Source organism: Melozone crissalis, unplaced genomic scaffold (genome assembly GCF_028551555.1).
Source record: "Melozone crissalis strain CALT ecotype California unplaced genomic scaffold, PUWL_Pcris_2 ptg000099l_1, whole genome shotgun sequence".
NCBI classification, from domain to species: domain Eukaryota; kingdom Metazoa; phylum Chordata; class Aves; order Passeriformes; family Passerellidae; genus Melozone; species Melozone crissalis.
The window spans coordinates 544847-565202 of record NW_026535876.1 but is presented as its reverse complement, the minus strand read 5'-3'; positions in this window follow the sequence as shown (position 1 = coordinate 565202).

Here is a 20356-nt window from a genome sequence, read left to right as displayed (position 1 = left end):
AGTCGTCTCCTCTAAAGTGTTCCAACAATCCCTTTCCAGCAATAGGAAATTATTACTAATAGATGAAAGTGGAAAACCCCAACAGTTTATTCACAAACAGAATCCCCCCATGATACGCGTTACAAGAAGGCGCCGGGGTCTCTCTCGGAAGAACAGGAGCTGTCACGGAGCAGTTCCAGCAGCTGGTGGAAGCTCGGGGGCTCGTCCAGCGTCGGCTTTCTCCCATGGCAGAGCTGCATGGAGCGGGCAGGGCAGTGAAGCAGCTGGGCTGGAGCCCCTCGCTGCCTTTTCTCCCCGGCGTGGCTCAGCTCACAGACTCGGGCTGGGAGCGGGGCCGCTCCGCTCCTGCCGGCACCGTGTCCCTGGGCTTGGATAAACAGTTTCCTGCCAGGAGAGCCCTGCACACTGCTCCACAGATCTTTCATAAAGGCCCAAACCAACTCCAAACACTCTGTCTGCAGCAGCTTTTCACAAAGGGCTGCAGAAATCCAGGACAGCTGCAAGTGAGTGTTGGAAGGCTCTTGTCTTGTTCCTGACAGCAGAATTCTTGATGATCTTGTGCAATTTTTTTCAGTCGTAACATGAGAGCTGAGGTTTTTTTGTTATAGTACTTTATGATGAATAACAAGCCTTGGGAGCATGAGGTACAGGACTGACATGCAAAAGCATGAGCATATCCTCCAAAGTGGCCAGTTTAATTGTCCATTTTATTACTCTTATATTTAGTCCACACTAATAAGGAAAACCCAGCTTTGCTTGGAGGCAAAACAGGCATGGGATACACTACAGTCCCTCGTAGGCTCAGCAGGGCTGGTAGTGACACAGCAGGCAGTCTGCTTAATTCTGAACCACTACAGAGATATATCCCAATCTGGTTTAAGTAGCTTGCTATTATTAAGAGCTCCTTTTCTGCATGAGATACAAAAAGGAGATTCCAAATGATCTTCATGCAAGCATGCAGTAAAGAACTGCTCCTGCTATCCTAACAAAGCGTTTGCTTTGGCAATTACACTCTTCCCATTCATCTGTTGATACAGAAACCTCAGGTTTTCCCCCACACCCCTGCAAGGCTGGCAGTTGCTGTTTCCCATTTCCTGTTCTTCCCTAGAGATGGTGCAGTGGCTGCTTTGAAACAAAAAAGCCCTGAGATCTGGACAGCTTGAAGGAGCATGAAATGCTGATTATGTGCTCATATTGGTAACACCCAGGTCTGCACTGCCCAGTCCTCTGAAGCAGCAGCAGCAGCAGGACCATGCATCATTCCTGTTGGTGGATGTTCATGTTTCTCATGTGCAAGAGCAATGACTTTGAGGAGGGACAAAAATGCCCCTCTTCAAAAAGTGGGTGTGCAAGGAGGTGTGAAGTTTCACAGCCTTTTCTAGGATATTTTAAAAAGATCTAAGAGAATATTGTGGCATGGAGTAGGTCCCTAATTTTGCCTCCAGAGAAATCCCCAAAGGGCACATTCACTCTGCTGCTGATGACAACCCCATAAGCTCATGGACCAGTTTTCCCTGCAACGTGCCACCCTACCTGGGCTTTACTAGGCCGGGACTAGACCCAGAGCTAAGCAAACACAGGCAGCCAGGTGACATTGTGTAACATCAGAAGCTGGCAACCATGAGGACTTTGCTGTCAGAAGGTTACAGTTTGCACTGGGCCCAGAAGTGTTTTTCCCTAAGGCAAAGCAAATTGAAATGTGAAGTTTCAAAGCTTCAAATGACTATGAAAGGAAACTGCAGAATAATTTCTGGATGGGCAGCATTGTCAATGATCATGCAGCCCACCAACAGCTGGAGCTGAATCCAGAATTGCTTCTTCCAGCTGTGCAGGAATTCATTCCACTGGCAAGCACTGGTCCATGGGAACAAATGATCCCCTAGCTCTGGGCTGAATGGCACCCAGGCTGCAGTGCAGATTTGAGGAGACCTTGTCACTTGTTATTGGCCTCCCAGTGCACTCATCCTTCTGCAAACAAGGGGCAAAGTGAACAGAGCTGGACTGTTGTCCCCAGTAAATATACATACAGGTGACTTTGCCAAAGCAGTGCATCATTTCCCAGTGAAATACATGACCTCTTCTTACCAATGAAACTGTGATTGAAGACACCTGTGAGCCAGATCTGTGGGAGATTGCAAAGGAGCAAAGCTTTGGGATTTGAGAACACTTCTCTTGGTTTCTTTGCTCAGGCCTTTGGTGAGCACAGAACACACCTAGGTAGAAAACCTTTGACTAGACAGGATCTTTTGGATCCATTGTCCCCCAAATGTGTGGCCCTCTTACAATGACAAGTTGAAAACAGCAGCACAAATGACACAAAGAAACCATGGCCAAAGAGGAAGAGGAGAGGCCCAATGAGGAAAGGATGTGGTGAGACGCTGGCACACTGAGTGAGCTGCACTCCTATAATCTCTAGGCTAGCAGGTCCTGGTCTCACATTCTCCTTTTGGTTTTTTCAATATTGTTTTTTTATTTACTTTTTTTCATCATCAAACTAAAATATATAGAATTAAAAATATGTCATCAAAACTTAAAGACAGAATCAAAACACATTAATTCATAACTACATCTAAAGATCAGAACATACGTACAGCTGTAACTATGAAGCCTAATGCATCAATCCTATTCTTCAAGCACTCTCCATACAGGCGGCAGCTTCTTCCTGAGCTTGGAGGAAAGAGAGCTTTTCTGGACAGGAGGCGAGGACTTTGTGGGTAAGGGAACATGGGAAGTGTCTGAGAAAACTTCTCGGTAAGACTGTAACCAGCCAGGTCTGCAAAATGGAGACCCAAAGTTTAACAGAGGCCACCATGCAAACCTAAAGCAGCTGAAGCTCCATATTTCCTGGGACACATTTCCTGGAAATGTCTATACAGCTGCACCGGGAAACATGCTCCTGCTGGCAGACACTGAGGCAGGCCGGGGCACAACCCTGAGCCACTTGCCCAGAGCTGGCACAGGCACAGCCTGGCCTCTGGGCTGCCCTGGGACAGCAGGGAGCCCAGAGCCCTGTGCTCCCCAGGAATGGCTCAGCTGCACACGCACCCTCCTGCTCCTCTGCCTGCCCCACAGCTCAGCAGCCCTACAGCTCCAGGGGCACTGGCAGCAGCACAGCTCATTGCAGGGGCATGTGCAGGGCACAGCTGTTCCCTGGCACTGTGCAAAGCCTCTCTGGGCTGCCACAAGACCCTTCCTGCCAGCAGGGATTGGCCCAGCTCCCCCCTCACCTCTGTGTGAGGCTGAGCCATGACTGCCTTCACCTTGTCCTCCATCTGGAGCTGCTCCAGGCCCCCCATGCCATGACTAGGAAGGGCAATGGAGAGAGCAGGGGCAGATGCACACCCTTCCTTAGGATTTCATCATTTTTGGCACAGCCGAAAAGGCAAATCCAGAGGTGTCCAACTCAGCACTTCCTCAGCCTTCTGGAGAACATCTCGCCTTCACCAGCCCAACATTCTGGAGAGGTTTTCCTGCACATGTGGAGGCTTGCTGGCAGCACATTTCTTCAACTGGGTGCCCATCACCTTGCAGAGGGCAGAGGCGAGCTTGGTGGCCACGGTGCGGACGTTGGCGCTCCGCACAGGCAGCGCCTTGTTCCCCAGGAAGGACCAGAGCACAGGCAGGGCGTCGCGCTGGACGACTTCAGGGCTCCTGGCATGAACCCCCTGCACAAGCACTGCCGGGACAGAGACACAGCTCCTTACCCACCAGCCTCACTGCAAACAAGGATCTGCCTCTGCTTCTGCTTCTTGCCAGCCTCTCTGGCCAACAGCAGCAAAATAGCACCCAGAGCCCCTTGGTCCAGAAACGGGCAAAGCAGCTGAGCATCCTGGAAACAGAACCACCAACCCCTCAGCACTAATTGCTCCAACCAGAGCTTTGGCCCTGTGGCAGACTTCCTACCTTTCCTAAATTATTTCACAATCTCCGCATGAACAATGAATGCAATGTCCAATTGCCTTTGATTTCCATTAAGAAGTTGTCTAAACCCACACTGAAGATTTGGAAATGCACCATAGAGAGGAAATGGAGAGATTTCTAATAAAAGGGATGATTCCATTTTTGTAACTTTGATGTCAAGTGCCAAATGTCTGTTCTGGCTCTTCCCTGTGCTCAGTGGCACACAGCAAGGGGCAGGATTAGAACACACCTTAAAACTCCAGCCCGCCAGAGATGGCTGCTGCCTGACAGCTGGATGAGAAACATCAGTGACCAGCTGGTGTCTTTGGCAGAATGCTTTTGGGGCTTCCAGCAAAGAGCTGTTTCAAACCTCAGGGTGTCTTTGATAATTACTCAGACCCCATTGCCCTGGCATTTGGGCATCTTCACATTTTAATGGCACTTCCCCTCCCAATGGTAATGGCATTTTTTCTTATAATGTTCACTGAAATAGGGGCATGGAGAAAGAAAAATGCTACACAGGGGACTGAAATGTAACCAAAATACGAGTGTTTTCTCACATTGTCCCTGAAATATCTGTGCTCATTTTCTGAACTGAACTGTATCAAACACAGACAAATATTTACTACCAACAGGCTTCTTGCTTGGCAGATTTGGCTGAGAGAAAAAACCTGAAATGCTCTGGAGACCATTCTTATTTTCTGATCAGACAAAATGTTATCTTGCAGCCATTTAATATTCTGTGGTGGAAGAGACTTCATTTTCTCTATGCTGTTAATCCACCAGCAGTCATCAACATTGAAACATTGAAGGAGCTCCTGCAAGTAACCAAAACGAATTCTGCTAAGCAGGAAGGGGTATGGTACCCATTTTAAGATGGGAATTCATTTGAGTTTAAATATAATTAAAGACATCGGTGACTACTGAACGTGAGGAACAGCTGTCTGTTCCTACTAAATCTCAGAGAGAACATGTGCTTTTTCTAAAGTAGTCCTAATTTATGGTTTATTCCTTTATTTGAAAAAGAGATAAAAAGAACTGCTAAACTAAATTCCCTATTGCTGGAGATCTACTTTATTCAAATGCTCTTTAAAGGGCCTTTGACATTCCCAATTGCTGAACATGCCCTTTTGAGATTCCTAATGAAGACACAAAGTGTATTAAACCTTGCATTTAAAGATGTTGGCATAATTAGCGGTGGATTTAGCCCCAGTTAAAGCAAGGCTATCAATCATCTTCTCTGCTATATATTGAGATTATCCTTTTTCCATTCCTTGGCTTTTGCTGACACAGCAAGCTCCTCTGAGGAATCAATTATCAGCTGCATTTGTAGCATTTTGGACAGCGCTGACACAGGCAGACACTGTTTGCACACCCTGAAAGGCTCAGTCCAAGGCCACTCTGGCAGCACAGGCAGGGAGCCTCAGCACTCTGCTTCTGTCCCTGTGCCCCAGAGGCTGCCTTGCACTAAACCCGTGCCTCTGATACCTCTGTTGAGTTCTGGCCTAAGCTGTGACCCCCAGGCTCTGCACGGTTCAGCCTCAAAACTTTCCAAGAGAACAACAAGAATTCTGTGAGGACAAAACAAACTGATGCCCTGAGACAGCATTTGTCATCATTTCCCCTCAAAGATCACAGATGTCCCTGAGCTCCCCAGAGAGGAGCCAGCTGGGGCATTTTTAGCCCTCCCTTTGCTGGAGGTGGTTCTGAGATGCCCCAGTGAGAGCTCAGCCCCAGGCCGAGCGCTGCCCCCATCTCAGGTGCTGCCCAGCTCTGCAGCAGCCAGGGAAAACCTGCCAAACCCACCTGCCTTGGCTATGGGGCAGCAGGGACACGCTCAGCACCTCCTGGTTTGGAGGAGCTGCTCTGCTGTCTGCTCACAGGCATTCCCTGTAAATGCTCCCTGGGAAGAGCTCTTGGCTCAGAAGGGGAGGCCATACCTGTGATACGCTCGGTGACATCCAGCAGGGCTTGGCCACTCAGGTGATTCCATTGGTAGCTGAACTCTTTCAGCAGTGACACTTTATCTACAAGTGAAACACATGTTTCTGCTCACTTTGCTCAGGTCATAGGAGAAAGGACAGTGGGGAGGGAAAGGGCAGGGCCAACCCCATTTTATAAAATTAAGTACATTTCTGTGGATTTTTGAATCCTTTTCTTTCCTTCTAGCCTGCTTGGCAGGGTTTTAAATTCCAAAAGAAAAGCTCTCCTTTCACATTTGTAAATCCAAACTTGTCTGCTGTAGCAGGAGCTGTGTTAAAACATTTCACATCAGGGACCTTGAGAGTTCAGTCACATGGAAGCAGTGAAAGGTTTTGCATCCCAGAGCAAAAAGGAAGAGCCCTATACTTGGGACACAGAAAGGCACTGAGTCAGGCAGTTCCTGAGATCACAAAGCAGCTGGGGAGGAGAAAGTGGAAGCTCCTCTTGAAGACCTGCCTCTTCAACACTCCTTTTTTCGGGCATATTTCCCCAGTGCAGCATTCTCAGAGCTGACATAAATGTGTGTGGCAAAGGAATTTACAGCAGCCCTTGCCTGTGTAGTTAATTGCTGTGGCCATCTTGCCCCATGCAAAACAACATGTAGAACAAGGCATCATTGAGAGCTGGGTTTATACCTGTTTGTTCTAAAGAAATGAACTTGGTGAATCATCAGTTCCCCTTTGAAAACAGAAGACAAAGAAGAAAAGTGGAAAATAGGCAGCTAATGCCTCTAATGTAGAGCCTCCCAGGTGGCTGCTCTGCAGAAGCTCTGGTGGGTCAGTGTCCCTTCATGCCAACAGCAAAGCTGTTCATTTGGGAAGTCAGACAGGGCCCAAGCAAACTCCAAACCCCCTTTGCCTCTGAACTGTAGCAGAGCTGTAGCCCAGGACTTGCTCTTCAGACAAGCAGCACAGAGCCAAGGGCTCCTGGGACTGTTGGGAAATGCTGATCCCATTCCAGCCTGTTGGGGATGGTGCATAAGGACTGCACCTGCACAGCCTCTGGTGGGTGTCAGCTGGAGTGTTCCACAGACAAGAGCAGCTGTCAAGGCACTCAGCGCTCTCTTGTGCAGGAGAGACAGAGACGAAGCTGAGGAGAGTCCCTGCCAGGGCTCAGCCTTACCCAAATGAGCAATGGATTCTTCCAGTGCTTTCACAGCTGCCCCACGAACCCTGGGATCCTTTGAGTTCAGGTTCTTTGTTATTCCCTCCACCAAACCAATGATCACTGGGTTCAGGGCATCTTTCAGGGCTCCTGTGATTTCAGCCAGCACATCCAGCGCCCTCTGCTTCACTTTCCTGTGGCTGTCAGATATTCTCAGGACAAAATAGTCAAAAATCTGTGAAGAGAACAAGCAATGTGAAAGCTGCATTCAAATGCCCTTGTTTGAAGAGTGGGTGGAGCAGTCACCAATGTCACAGATGAAAGTGATTCTTTCTGTCAGGTCAGCACTTGCACAATTTCACTGTTTTCCTGTGGGCCACTCACTGGAATGGTGGCACAGCCTCATGCTGGTTGAAAGATTTTCTTCTGTTTTTAGGAGGTTTGGCTGGGGACAGAATAGTTCCTATGGTATTTCTCTCCATCTATAAATCATTAAATCAATTCCATTTATTAATGCTAAAGAGTACCTTTGCTTTGAATGGAAGCAGGTGTTTACAATGCCCGGTTTTCTATACAGTTGCCTCAAGTACTGAGGGCAGTTATGATTTTGCCAAAACTATGGCTGGAATAGATCTAAGTTTTCTTTTGTTTGTCTCAGAGCCAGTGTCTGGAGAAGTGTGGGGCTCTGATCAACTCTTCCAGGATCCAGACCATTTCTCTAAGTAACAAGTAGACTTCTGAAATGTCATGTGCTGTACAGCTCTCATTAGAGCAGGTTCAGTCCCTTGACAGCCACATTATCAGGCACCTTTCCCTGGAAAAAGGGAAAAAGCAGCTACTGGGAGGAGAAGGCAGAGATGAGTCCTTAGCTGTTTTCCTCCTTTTCCAAAGAGAAAAAAAGATCCTGAGTCTAGGGATGCAGCTAAACCCAGCCAAAAGTAATTTCTTTTGGCTCCAGAAAGTCAAGCCTGGTTTACATTTTCTTGAGTTTGGCTATGCCAACTTAACCAGTCATTTATAAAAAAGCAAATAAAAAGCTCAAACCAAAACAGACAAAAACCCAAATAAACAAACCCACACAAACCAATCAAAAAAATAAAAAATCCCAAATAAAACCAAAGGGAATGAGGAGTTAGTGTTAGTTTTGAGGATATCACAGCAGGCAAATGGCTGCTTCCCACAGGATAACCATAAAAAGCCACATAAAACAGCTGCTCCAAAATATACCCAACAGGAGAAAAATAAAAAGTGATACATGGCAACTTTGAGGGCAGCTCCACATTAAGGTGAAGGATGAGCAGTGGTTCAGCTGAAGGAGAAGCTTCATGCACTGCTCCAGCTTCATCCCCCATGGGAGGACCCACATTGGTCAGAGCCCTGGCAATCCACATTCCCTGTGATCCATGTTGGGGAGACACTGGGCTGGGTATTCTTTTGTTTTGGCCCTAATTTTTTTTTTATTCATCTTCATCCCTTTAAAACAGAGAAAATTGGGGTAAAAATCAATAAATTCATCAAGGGCATCTAAAGCCTCACTTTTTACTTGTGTTTCAGGGGAATCTGGGATTCAGGGAGATAACTGGGAGAATTTGGGGGTTTTGGGGGTATTTGGTGTACTTGTTTCCCTTTCTTGGCACTGAAAGAGACAAGAGACAAGGTGTTTTGGTTTTTTTAAATCAAGAGTCTCTTATATGATGTGGTAGAAATACAGAAAAATAAAGGTCAGGAGAAGCATAGTTGATTGGGAACATTCCTGCATAGCAGACAAGATGTATCCTTGTGCAAATTATTCCATGCAGCACTCACATATTTAATTACTTCTTTTCCTCTTCCTGGGGAAGCAGAGTTGTTTTATTTACTCCAAGCAATGCTTTCTCCCTGCTCCCTGGCTAAGAACAAGCTCCCACCTTGGCAAGGGCTCGCTGGTTTACTTAATGCTCATCACAGCCATGCTAAGGAGAGTGGAGCAGGTTAATTTATCACTTGTTACAATGATTAACTTGTCCAGCTGCCAGGTCCAAGAGCCCCAGAGTGCCTCAGGTTATACAGGATCACAGAAGGAAAAGCTCCATTGCATTAAGCTGCTGCCACACTGGCCCTCTCTGCCTGTCAAACACACTCAGATAGTCTTGCACTGCCCTCTGAAAATCCCCCATAAAATACAAGTGAGAATCCCTCATCACCTGTGAGAAAGCACAGCTGGGTTCTGCTCAGAGCATTTCAAACTATGGGGTATTTGTGAGCTCCCCTTGCAAGGGCATCACCTGAGGAAAACCAAAAGTTTCTTTCCATGGACTCACCATACTCAGGACACTTCCCCTAGACCAGGTTGCTCCAAGCCCCATCCAACCTGGCCTTGAACACTTCCAAGGGGGACACAAGCACAGCTTCTCTGGAACCTGTTCTGCTCCACCCAGATCTAAAATCATACCAAATTTAGCAGCCTCAGACACAGATTTCTATTAAATATCTACATTTTTCTAGGAAAGAAATACAGCAAACCTTGTTTGCATCCAACTTTGCAAAATCAACACAAGCTCTTCAGAAAGGGCTGCCGCCCACTTTTCTTATTTTTCCCCATTTGGTGGAACATTTTCATTCTGTTGTTGTTTGGAGCAATATTTTAATATATCTGGCTGAGCTGCTTAAAATAGTACAGCAAGACACTTGTGTGAGGGGTGGAAAACTGAGCTCTTGCACATCTAGTGTTTCTGTTGTTGGAAGTCTTCAATCCCACCGCTCTGGTGGGATGAAATAGGTGCTACTAATCCAATATCTAAAGGATCATGCATCAAGCTGACACTATTTTAAGACTTTAAAAACCCCAGCCAATTTAAACAAACCTCTGCTCCTTTCCATTTTCTCTGTTCCACAGTTTATGATAGAAGACAGGAGAGAAAGATTGTTTCGGGAACAATGTTTTCAGCACTCTAAAAATAATATAAAAACTGCTGTGCCACACTCTCAGCTGTTACAGCCCCAAAAAGCACAGGCTGTCTTTGCTCACAGAGTCACAACTGTGGTGGGATTTCTACCACACCAGAGGACAATCAATTTTTTGTTTTCTCCTGGAAATAACTACAGCACTTCTGGGTAGCAAGGCAAACATGAGCCTCTTTCAATGGCCCTTGAAACTGGCCATGTGAAATGAGGGACACAAAGCCAAAGGCCAGCTGAACCTGTGATCTCTGAATGTCTCCAACAATCTTCCCAGGAAGATGAATGGCAATCACTGTTCTGCCAGGGAAACTGCATCTGCTGGGAATGGGGTGTAGAAAATGTGCTTTCTGCTCCTCTCAGAGCCAAAATTCCTACACATTTCTTCTAAGTCCCTCTTAGAAAAGGACCATGTTCAGCTGAGTGACAGTGAAGCAAAATGGCAATCCAGGAATAAATGTTCCTGTGCAAAACATCCTCCATTCACATGGATGCTTCCTCACTGGCACACAGGAGCAAGGAAGGAACTAAAATGCATCATTGTACATAAAGTCAGATATGTTGAGGGATGAACCGATCCCACAGGCATATGGAAACCTCCCCTGAAAACCCAGTCCAGGGAGAGCCTGAGCTGTTTTGTGGTTCCAGGCATGAAGATGCTCAGGACCTTCCACAGATGCTCAGGATTGTGCCTGGATCTTGCTCTGGAAATGCCAGTGGCTCAGCTGAGAGCTGTGGGGATGATTTACACTGCACTGAGAGGGGCCACAGTCCTGCAAGGGTCTTTCATCAGGAGCAAACAGCAGCCTGGAGGGTGGGGAATGCTGGGTCTGAACCACTGCTCATCCTTCACCTTAATGTGGAGCTGCCCTCAAAGTTGCCATGTATCACTTTTTATTTTTTCTCCTGTTGGGTATATTTTGGAGCAGCTGTTTTATGTGGCTTTTTATGGTGATCCTGTGGGAAGCAGCCATTTGCCTGCTGTGATATCCTCAAAACTAACACTAACTCCTCATTCCCTTTGGTTTTATTTGGGATTTTTTATTTTTTTGATTGGTTTGTGTGGGTTTGTTTATTTGGGTTTTTGTCTGTTTTGGTTTGAGCTTTTTATTTGCTTTTTTATAAATGACTGGTTAAGTTGGCATAGCCAAACTCAAGAAAATGTAAACCAGGCTTGACTTTCCAGAAATTACTTTTGGCTGGGTTTAGCTGCATCCCTAGACTCAGGATCACCAGTATATTTGCAGGTTTTGCTCTGCATCATCAGCCTGCCCAGACTCTGCTTGGTGTTTCACAAATGGAGAAGACAGTGGACATTGTGCCAAGCTTCCTTTCAAACAGAAAAACCATCAGCATGACAGAAAAGAAGAAAAAAATAAAATTCACCAGTTAGACCAAGTGTCCCACCATCTTTCCCTCCACTGTTATTAATTTTGTATATTTAGAGGCAAATCTGGGTCTAAAGCTTCCATCTCTCAGTTCCTGATGCTATTTGCTACCCTTCAGCCTTGACGTCCCCTGATCTGACTGACTGCTGCCCAAGTGGGACTGGGGATGCTCAGCCTGAAAAGAGGAGACACTGGGAGGCCCCACTGTGGCTGTGCAGGACTGGGAGGGTCCCACAGGAAAGAAGGGGACAGAGAGTTCAACAGGGCCTGTGGTGACGGGACAAGGGGGATGGCTTTCAACTGCCGATTGATTGAAGCTGGATCTAAGGAAGCTGCTGTTTTACACTGAGGACAGCGAGGCACTGGCCCAGGCTGGGCACAGAGGCTGTGCATGCCCCATCCTTGGGAACAGGGCTCCCCCAAGGTCTGGGGGAAGATTGCTCAGCTTGGAACAAGATGATCTTCAGGGTCCGTTTCAAGCCCAACCATTCAGGGATCCCCAGTGACCACTTCTGTTGACCCTGGAATCTTGGGATCTGTGTGATGTCACTTCCCACGTTCCAACTGGAACTGCCACCCCCCAGCAAAGAGAACAACTCAACCACTGGCCCTTGTGTCAGCCCACTGTTCAGTCCGCTCCTGCTCACCCTCGTCACCGTTCTTGCCGCCCTTCTTGTCACCTGCCCGCTGCTACTCCCATCAGTGCTGAGAGCTCCCTAGTGCCTGGATTTTGTCATCCATCACTTCAGGATGCTCACGTTTATCCTTTGTCTCATTTGTCAACTGAGGGAGGTACGGTGCCATTCCATGGAGGTGGACACCTCCAGCTGCCCGAGTGGGCTGCAGCTCTGTGGGGATGGTGTGGGACAGGGACCCCACTCTGAGGTTTTGCCACCTCTGCAGGCTGTCATGGACAGAGAGGAAGAGATGGAGGACATCCAGACTCCTACAGTGGAGGACGTGGAAATGGAGGAAGAAGAGACTGAAGAGGAAGAGATGGAGGTGGATATGGATATGGAAGAAGAGATGGAGGTGGATGTGGAAGAGGAAACGGAAGTGGATGTTTATGAGGAAGAGGAGGAGATGGAAGTGGAAATGGAAGAATACATTGAGGACATGGACATTGATATAAAAGATGAGGAAGAGGATATGATTTTGGGATGAAGACCAATGCCAGCAGCAGGACAGGCACGTGATCCCCACAGGCAGAGTGGGTCCCCTGCTGCCAGACTGGAGCTAGGCTGGTCCCTGTGCAGAGACATGGCACCTCGCGAACTGGAGTCTGGTGGCCACACACTGCCTGTCCTGCGCTCACTTTGGGCCACTCAAGCTCCATCCCACAGCCAGCCAGGCTCAGCTCTGGTAGCAGAGTCCTGCTTTGCCCACATGTGCCTACCTGGGGACACATGGAAGAGCCGTCTGTGCCTGACTGCAGTGACCATGGCAGCTGCTTTTCTTCCAGCACTGATGAGCATTCTGGACAGAGATGCCACCCTTTTGTACATATGTTCTACAGTTTTTTGTCTTTAGGAATAGGATTTAGGACTTAAGACTTTTAGAATTTTTTTATCTTCTACAAATGAATTTCATATATTTTAGCTAGATAGGTTCTTATGTATATACGTTCTACGGATTGTTGTTGTTACAAGTGTTCTTACATTGTTCAAGTGTTCTGTATTGTTGTTGATGTTCTTCTGTAATAAACAATTTTTTTTTCACACCCCCGTTCTCTTACCATTTGCATTGGGCACAGGCAGCATTTGCAAAGTTGTGGTTTCCACTTGCTCCAGGTTCTCAGGGCTGGAGGTCTCTGAGGGAGCTGGCACAGCCACCCCAGGAGTGGGGGCACCTGTGCACAGAGGGGTCCCACTGACAGAGGTCACCCCCTCCCTGCAGTTTCTCTGGACACACCTGGTAGCTGCAGGGGCAAATCCCAGCGTGCCCTGTCCCATGGGATCCCATGTTGGAGCAGGGCTGAGCCTGCCTGCTCCTGCAGAGCCTCAGCCACGGCTCTGCCCTTGGGAGCCCCAGGGCTAAGGAGGATGCGCTGGGCTGTGGGAACCCCTGTTCCTGAGCACCCTGAGGGGCTGGACCAGCCTGGAGGGAGCCCCAGCCCTACATGGACCAAGATTTCCCTTGGAAACCCTGTCTGTGCCCAGACTCTGGTACAAGCACAACAGGAATTGATCCTCCTAGTTAAAGGTGTTAATTGGCACAAATTTTTCCCTTGGACTTTCTAGTACAGTAAATGTCAGCACTTGTAATCCCTGTTCTGCACTCCCTGGTCAGGCACCAAAACATCTGAACCTGACAGAACATCTTTAATTAGCACCAACCTGCAGAGAGCTATGGGGGAGAACCTACCCCCAACAGCCAGAGAAACATTTGACATTGATAGTCTGGGGCAGAGCTGAAACTAAAGCATTTTAATGCCAAGAGAGAGGATTTTTTTATTGAACAATAATGAAAGCTCTTGGTCTCCTCACCTGCCACAGATGTGTATTGCCAAGGTTTGCTTCTGGGTTATGGCTGATTTTTATTAATCTGTTCAGAACTCTGCTGCTGTTCCTGGCTAAGGTGCAGAGATGATATTTCAGAGCCAGATAAGCTCAGCACAGCTTGTGCAACACACAATTTCCACACCAGACATTCAGGCCATGCAAACTGATACTTTTTCATCTCTGTGCAAAGATGAGTGTTAGGACATCACTGACGTACCACACACTTCTCAGAGCTGTCCCTTTCATCCAGCTCTCCCCAGTCACTTCACAGACTTCACTCCAAGCAGTTTATCTCTGATAGAGTTCAGTGGCACATGGGATTTAATCCTGGTTTTTCTTCATCTTCTCCTGAGCTGTCTCCAGACACAGTGTGTGGGCACTGTCTGACAGCAGCAGCATTAACGTGTCACCTCCCTGACACTGAGGTTCATGTCACAACTTTTCACCAAAAACAGCAAATAAATGATTCCCACTGCGGCCCACACAGCTCCATGGGGAGTTTGTGTGGCTGCAGTTCCAGCACCAGCCCTGGTGCACAGGAATTTCAGGAGGAGATACAGAAGGAATCAGCCATTCACAGAGAAAAACATCACTTTGCACAGCCCAGATCCCCACGACACTGCAGACTCTGGTGACCCAGACTCTGCATTTACACTTTGGCCTCTGTGCCTTCCTTTTCTTCTCACTGAACTCCTCCCAGTTTCCCTCATGCTCAGGTTCCCAAGATAATTAAAAGCAGCATTAGGAGCAGAGATAGATGACGGGAACTGTCCCAAGGCTTGATAAAATTTATCTTTTCAGAGAATTCCAGCCAAGGAGAGAGGAAAAACCTGCATGAAAGAGGTGTGAAATCAAAGCAGTAATCAAATTTAAGTATGATGAGAGAAGCTGAAGAGGTTTTCAATGTTCAGAACAAGATTAGCAGCTCCAGGCACAGGAGGGATGGGACAATTTCCCTGCTATAACAACTCTGTGATGCAAATTGCATCTCAAACCATTCTCCCCGGCTCTGGGACCTGTTCAGCCACAAACGTGGTGCTGAATTTTTTAAAGCAAAGTGAAAGCAGGGAGGTGGTTTGCAAATAAAAACCACAGAGGACAGCTGGGAAGCACCAGCTGGAGCAGAGAGGGGCAGAGCCTGGCCCTGAGGTGCAGCACAGCCTGAAACTCTAACAAATTAAAGAACTTACCACTTGGGGTTTTTTCCCCCAGGAGCTACAGAAGCTGCTTTATGGAATCCCTGCCTCCTTCACACCGCATCAGCCTGCAGGAGAGCCCAAGGATGAAGATTACAGCCCCTTCAGCTGCTGCTTCCATCTCCTGACTCAAGTCTCACCAAAATCTGTCACCACTGGGCCTTCCCAAAGCCTCAGATTCACTCGGTCTGTGCAGGATTTCAGTTCTGAGGAGCACGAAGGGAGATAAAGGCACTTGCAGACACCAGAGAAGCAATTGCTGCCTGAGGTGCATTTCACTGCCCAGGTTAGTGCCTCTAAAACCATCAAAATCAGCCCCTTTGACAGCACCAAGCCAACAGCAGGCCATCAGGGCCTGCACATGGTTGGAAATGCCTTTTTTTAATATTCTTCTCTCCGTCTCTCATTTCATGGTGCCATTGCAGGAGTTAATCCCATCACTTGGCAATCAGCTTCAGATGGATTTTTAGTGCTGAGCAAATAAGAGGCAATTTTACTTTGTCTCCAATGAATGAAATTTCACCTAAATCAGATAAACTCTGTGTTCTGAGGCTGGCCAGCCACTAACCACTGCTAGGTCCCCAACCTGGATGTCAAACTGCTCTAATACTGAAAAGTTAAATTTATTTGGCTTTGTATACAAGATTATTCTCTCTCAAAAGAATTGGAATCCATATAATTGCATTTCCAAGCACTAAACTCAGACCAGCCACAAAGAGCACAAGAGACAAGAAAAGAAACAGAGATTTCTAAGGAGATGGAAATTGAATGCTGAGTTTTTTCCCATTATAGAAAGTTTCATAAATTATCACCTGCCAGCTCCTTACCTTCACTTGTGTGGCCACCACTGAATACACTCACAGATAATGTGAAAATGTTTGTCCTACTGAAAAGTGGGACTAGAAGTAGAAAAAGGCTCAGATATCTGAATTAAGACAACATAATGAAAAGAGCTGCCTTATAATAGCAAGATATGATGGACAGCAGGAATGGCTGAAGCCAGCAGAGATAAGTCCATGAACTATTCATGCTACAAAGATTTCTGACAAAACCCCCAATAACCCAAATACAACGTTTTGTCTGGCAGAGCTGATAGGAACCCTGTGCATTTAATTCAGTCATTGGCAGCAAACAGAGATCAGCTTGAAGCTCCTTTGGTCCACTACTACTTATTTTTGCACCCAAAAAATGTAATTACATCTACTCTTTGGGAAGAAATTACTGCTTTGAGTGGTTCAATGCAAAGAGATTCTTCCCATACCCACTCATAATCAGTCACCAAGAGAAATATTTTCTAAAAAGATCTCTTCAAAATTTTGGAGTGACTTTCAACATAAATAACTGGGTTATTTTGCTCAAAATGATAAGGGAATTGAATCGGGCTCCCTCATCTTAAAAAGAAGTGTTTCTTCCTGGTTCTTCACAAAGAGGAACAAAACACTGTTGCAGCAGACTGAAGGGAGGAAGAGGTTTTTTTCTCCCTGAGCTGCACAATAGGAGACAATTTTGTTGCCAAGAGGCAACAAAACCCAGCCGATTTCCAGTTCTTTTAGTGTAAGGGAAAAGCTCTGAGGATCACAGCTGTGGGAGACACAGAGTGGCAGGAGCAGGGATCTGCTGGGGGGTTTTGGGGTGGGGGACAGATTAAAGAAATACTCAAGCGAAACCTGTGAGAGGTCAAGACTCCATCCCTCAGAGGAGAAACTCGATTTGACCCAAATGCCATTCAAACCCAACCAACACTGAGGCATTTCCCCAAGCTCTGCTGGGCCATCAGGTACAACCCAAATCACTCTGTGGGACCAGGGCAGCAGATCCCAGGCATGGGACAGGGATGCTCCCCTGGGAAGTCACCTCCATTGCCCATGGGACTCACAAAATCTGCTTCTAAAGACCCCAACATCCAAAAAACTCCACATTAAAAGTCTTTAATTTGGGGGTTCCCTTCTCCACCTGTCTGCTGTCACTAGGCAGCTGCTCCACTTCAACACCCTTCTGATGAGTATAAATTTTCTCCTGATTCCCAGCCTAAAGAGGAAGTTATTTCCATTTATTCTTCTGCAAGTACTGGGAGCTTGTACCTGCTTTGCTCTTTCACTCCTGGTGTGCACATAAAATGCCAAAGCCAAGAGCATTTCCTTGTTTAAATCATGTCATTTGTCCTTATTATTTCTTTCCCATAAAATTGCATGGATTTGGTGCTGGCTCAACACTCAGAATATTGACAGCACAAAGTCCAGTTCTTACACTGACCTCTCCAAGTTTTGGACCAAGCCTGAAAGGAAGGAAATACAGCAAAGAAATTCCAAACAGGGGCCCTAATAAAGGTAATAAAATGCCACCTGTGTTTGCTGCATGGAAGAATAGTGCTGCTTAATAAATCATTACAAACAATTAAAGCAGCAGAGGAGGGGAAGACAGCGCTATCGTTTCCAGCTCCCCAGCCCTCTGCCACTGGCAGGAATTTCATAAAGCACAAATCTCCCAGCAGAAATCCCTCAGCAATTGATTTGCTGCTCGTGGAACACAGCAGGCACACACTCTGGTTTTCCTGACCAGAAAAGGAGAATTTGCCTCGATGTTTTTCCCTCGATGTTTTGTGATGTCAAATCCCCCTCCCTGCCCTGAAGTGACATGTTTCTGTAGGGTGACAGCCCTCTGGAGAGGCACAGAGAGCTTTGTGTCAGTGTAAGGGATCCCCACAAGGGCAGATCCCTAATTCTGCTTACATGCAGTTCCTAGCAGAAAATTCATTGCATTTCCCCAGAACAGGTAATTTCAAGCACAGAGCTGTTCTGCCTTCCACAAAAGCAGCGTTCCAGGGATTGCTTTGGAGACCAGCATCAGGAAACACAGCAACACCTAACAGCCAGGACCATCCAAACCCACTTATCAGCTCACCCCCACATTTCCTGGACTCACTTGAATGCCCAGGAGAGTCTGAAGAGCCAACTGTTTTCTAAGAAATGGTTGTGCAATCAAAAGGTAAATGACAGGGACAACCAGCCCCACACAGGTGCCCCAGGCAGGAGAAAGAGCAGGAGGGATCCATCCCTTACTGACAGAGGTGCAGCTCAAGTGATGCTCTCTCACTGTTTGGGTTGTCTTTGTTACTTTTACATTAAAAACACATCCTCTCAGGAGACAGTCTCATTTAAATCTTCTACCTCTTTAGCTTTGTACACTCAGCCCATTACATTGAAAGATTTTATCTTAATTTCTTCTCCAGGAAAGAAGTAATTGATCTTTTATTTGTGGCACTTTAAATTGGCATGTTGACTACAAAAATCCACTGCTCATCACATCAAAAGTTGATCCAATAGTGCCAATTACTCCAGTAATGGAGATCTTTAGAGGGATGGGTGGAAAGGAACAGGATCAAAATGGATGGGTCTTCTCAGAGGAAGAAGCAGAATCTGGGAAGACAGCACAGCTTTAAATTAGGATATCTGCTGTGCATGGCAAGACAAAACACAGCCCATTCCTCATCCTGGCTCTGGATGTGGTTCAACCCACTCGTCCCCAGCTCTGGAGGTGTGGTGCAGAGTCTGATCCTCACTCCCCTGGCAAATGACAGAGCTGAGCTGATCTCAGCCTGGAATCCCTGAGGGTTGACAGCAAGGACTCCTACCAGATGTAACTCGTGTTTGCAACAAGCACAGCATCCACTGGCAGGGAATGATTTGCTCTTCATCCTTCCCACTCTCCAGGTATTTCTCTGGGAAAATCCACTCTCTAGTGGGGACAAAGCAGTAGAGATGGAAGGTTCTGTGTGCCCCAAAAAGCCACCAGCCTGTTCACCCCACAGCTTTGCCACTCACAGCCGCCAGCTCTGCACAGAGCAGGCAGCAAACTGGTGACTACTGGCACTGCCTGTGGTCTGAACTGGGAATGGTGGATCACCATCAAGCTGCAAGTGTTTTCTAGTGGGAAGTATTTTACCCAGTTCCATACAGATTCTGGTTCTCGGTCAGCCCCACAGCAGCTCTGGGGAGTGTTTAGGTCAACAGGATCTCCCCAGGCTGCAGCTGGAGCTTGGGGCCTCCTTCCAAACTACAGCACAGTAAAAAAGATATACGAAGGTCACAATGAAAAATCCTCTGCTTAGCCTTCTTTAGTGTCTCTCAACTCCTAATTCTGATTGTAAAATGCTATTTAGGAAGATCAGACTGATCAAAATCAGGACACCTTTGTGAATTTTTGTAAAAATGTGTTTTGAAGCTTTAAGATGACGGATTTTCACTGAAGTCCTTATTCCTCTTACAAGTTTTTCAGCATCCTGTTGTTTTGACTTTCCACTCTTATCTCCTGCCAACTTTTACCTGCCCAGAGCCAATTGTTTTGCTGACAGCTGCCATGCCCATGTGCCATTTTCTGAGCATCACCTGCATGAAGCCTCAGGGGCTCACTAAGGAAAACTCACTCCTTCATATTCTTTGCAGAACCAGGGAAGATCTTGCTTGGAAGATCTCTTGCTCAACAGAAAAAAGAGTTTTTTATTCAAACCTACTCTATGTGCCATCACTGATGTATTTTTGACTCAAAGAAATTTGTTTATTTTCTGTTCTTAAATCAGGAGTGAGCAGCTCCATGAGCAGCACCACAGCAGAGGAAACACAAAGAGGCTGTTACTCAAACGCCATCTCTGAAGAGGTTGTGCTCTGCTTTTCAGATGAGATTAAGAGCTCAATTACAGTAGAGAAAAAGGCTTTCATTAAATCACACATAGAACATAATAAGGACAAATTACAAAGCTCTTCAGAAGCAAATCTGTGTCAGACTTCTGGGTAAGGAGGCCCTTTAGGGGAGGCCTTCAGAGGTTTCTCCTGCCCTTCTGAAGAAATGAGTCCTGCACACCTCATCTCACCATGTTTTTGAGGAAAGCTCACAACCAGATTCCTATGGGGCATCCAGTGTGCAAATCCCATGGACAGAAATATCCACTGGCCTCTGGATTTGCAGATGTGAACCTGGAGGTGAGGGACTGGATGCTTTTCCCTCCCCAGAAACCCAAGGCACTGCATGGCAGAGCTCAAAGTGGCCAGCAAAGGGTTACCCAGAATCCTGCACCTGAGAAAGGGGAAGCCCAGGTTCAGTCACAGAGTCATCACCACTTGATTTTGTTCCCTTGTTATTTTGCTCTCCTGGAATGTATTATGGTTAATTAAAGGCAGTTAGCTAATTGGATGGTAAGCAGATGCTGGTTAAAAAAAACCAAACCACTGTTCCCCTTTGAAATGTCAGATAGGAGATTAATTGAAATTCCCTTTGAAAAGATATCCCCAAACCTCCTAATCTGTTGATGGAAACAGTCAAGGAAAAGTCAAGGAGAAAAGAAAGAACAATG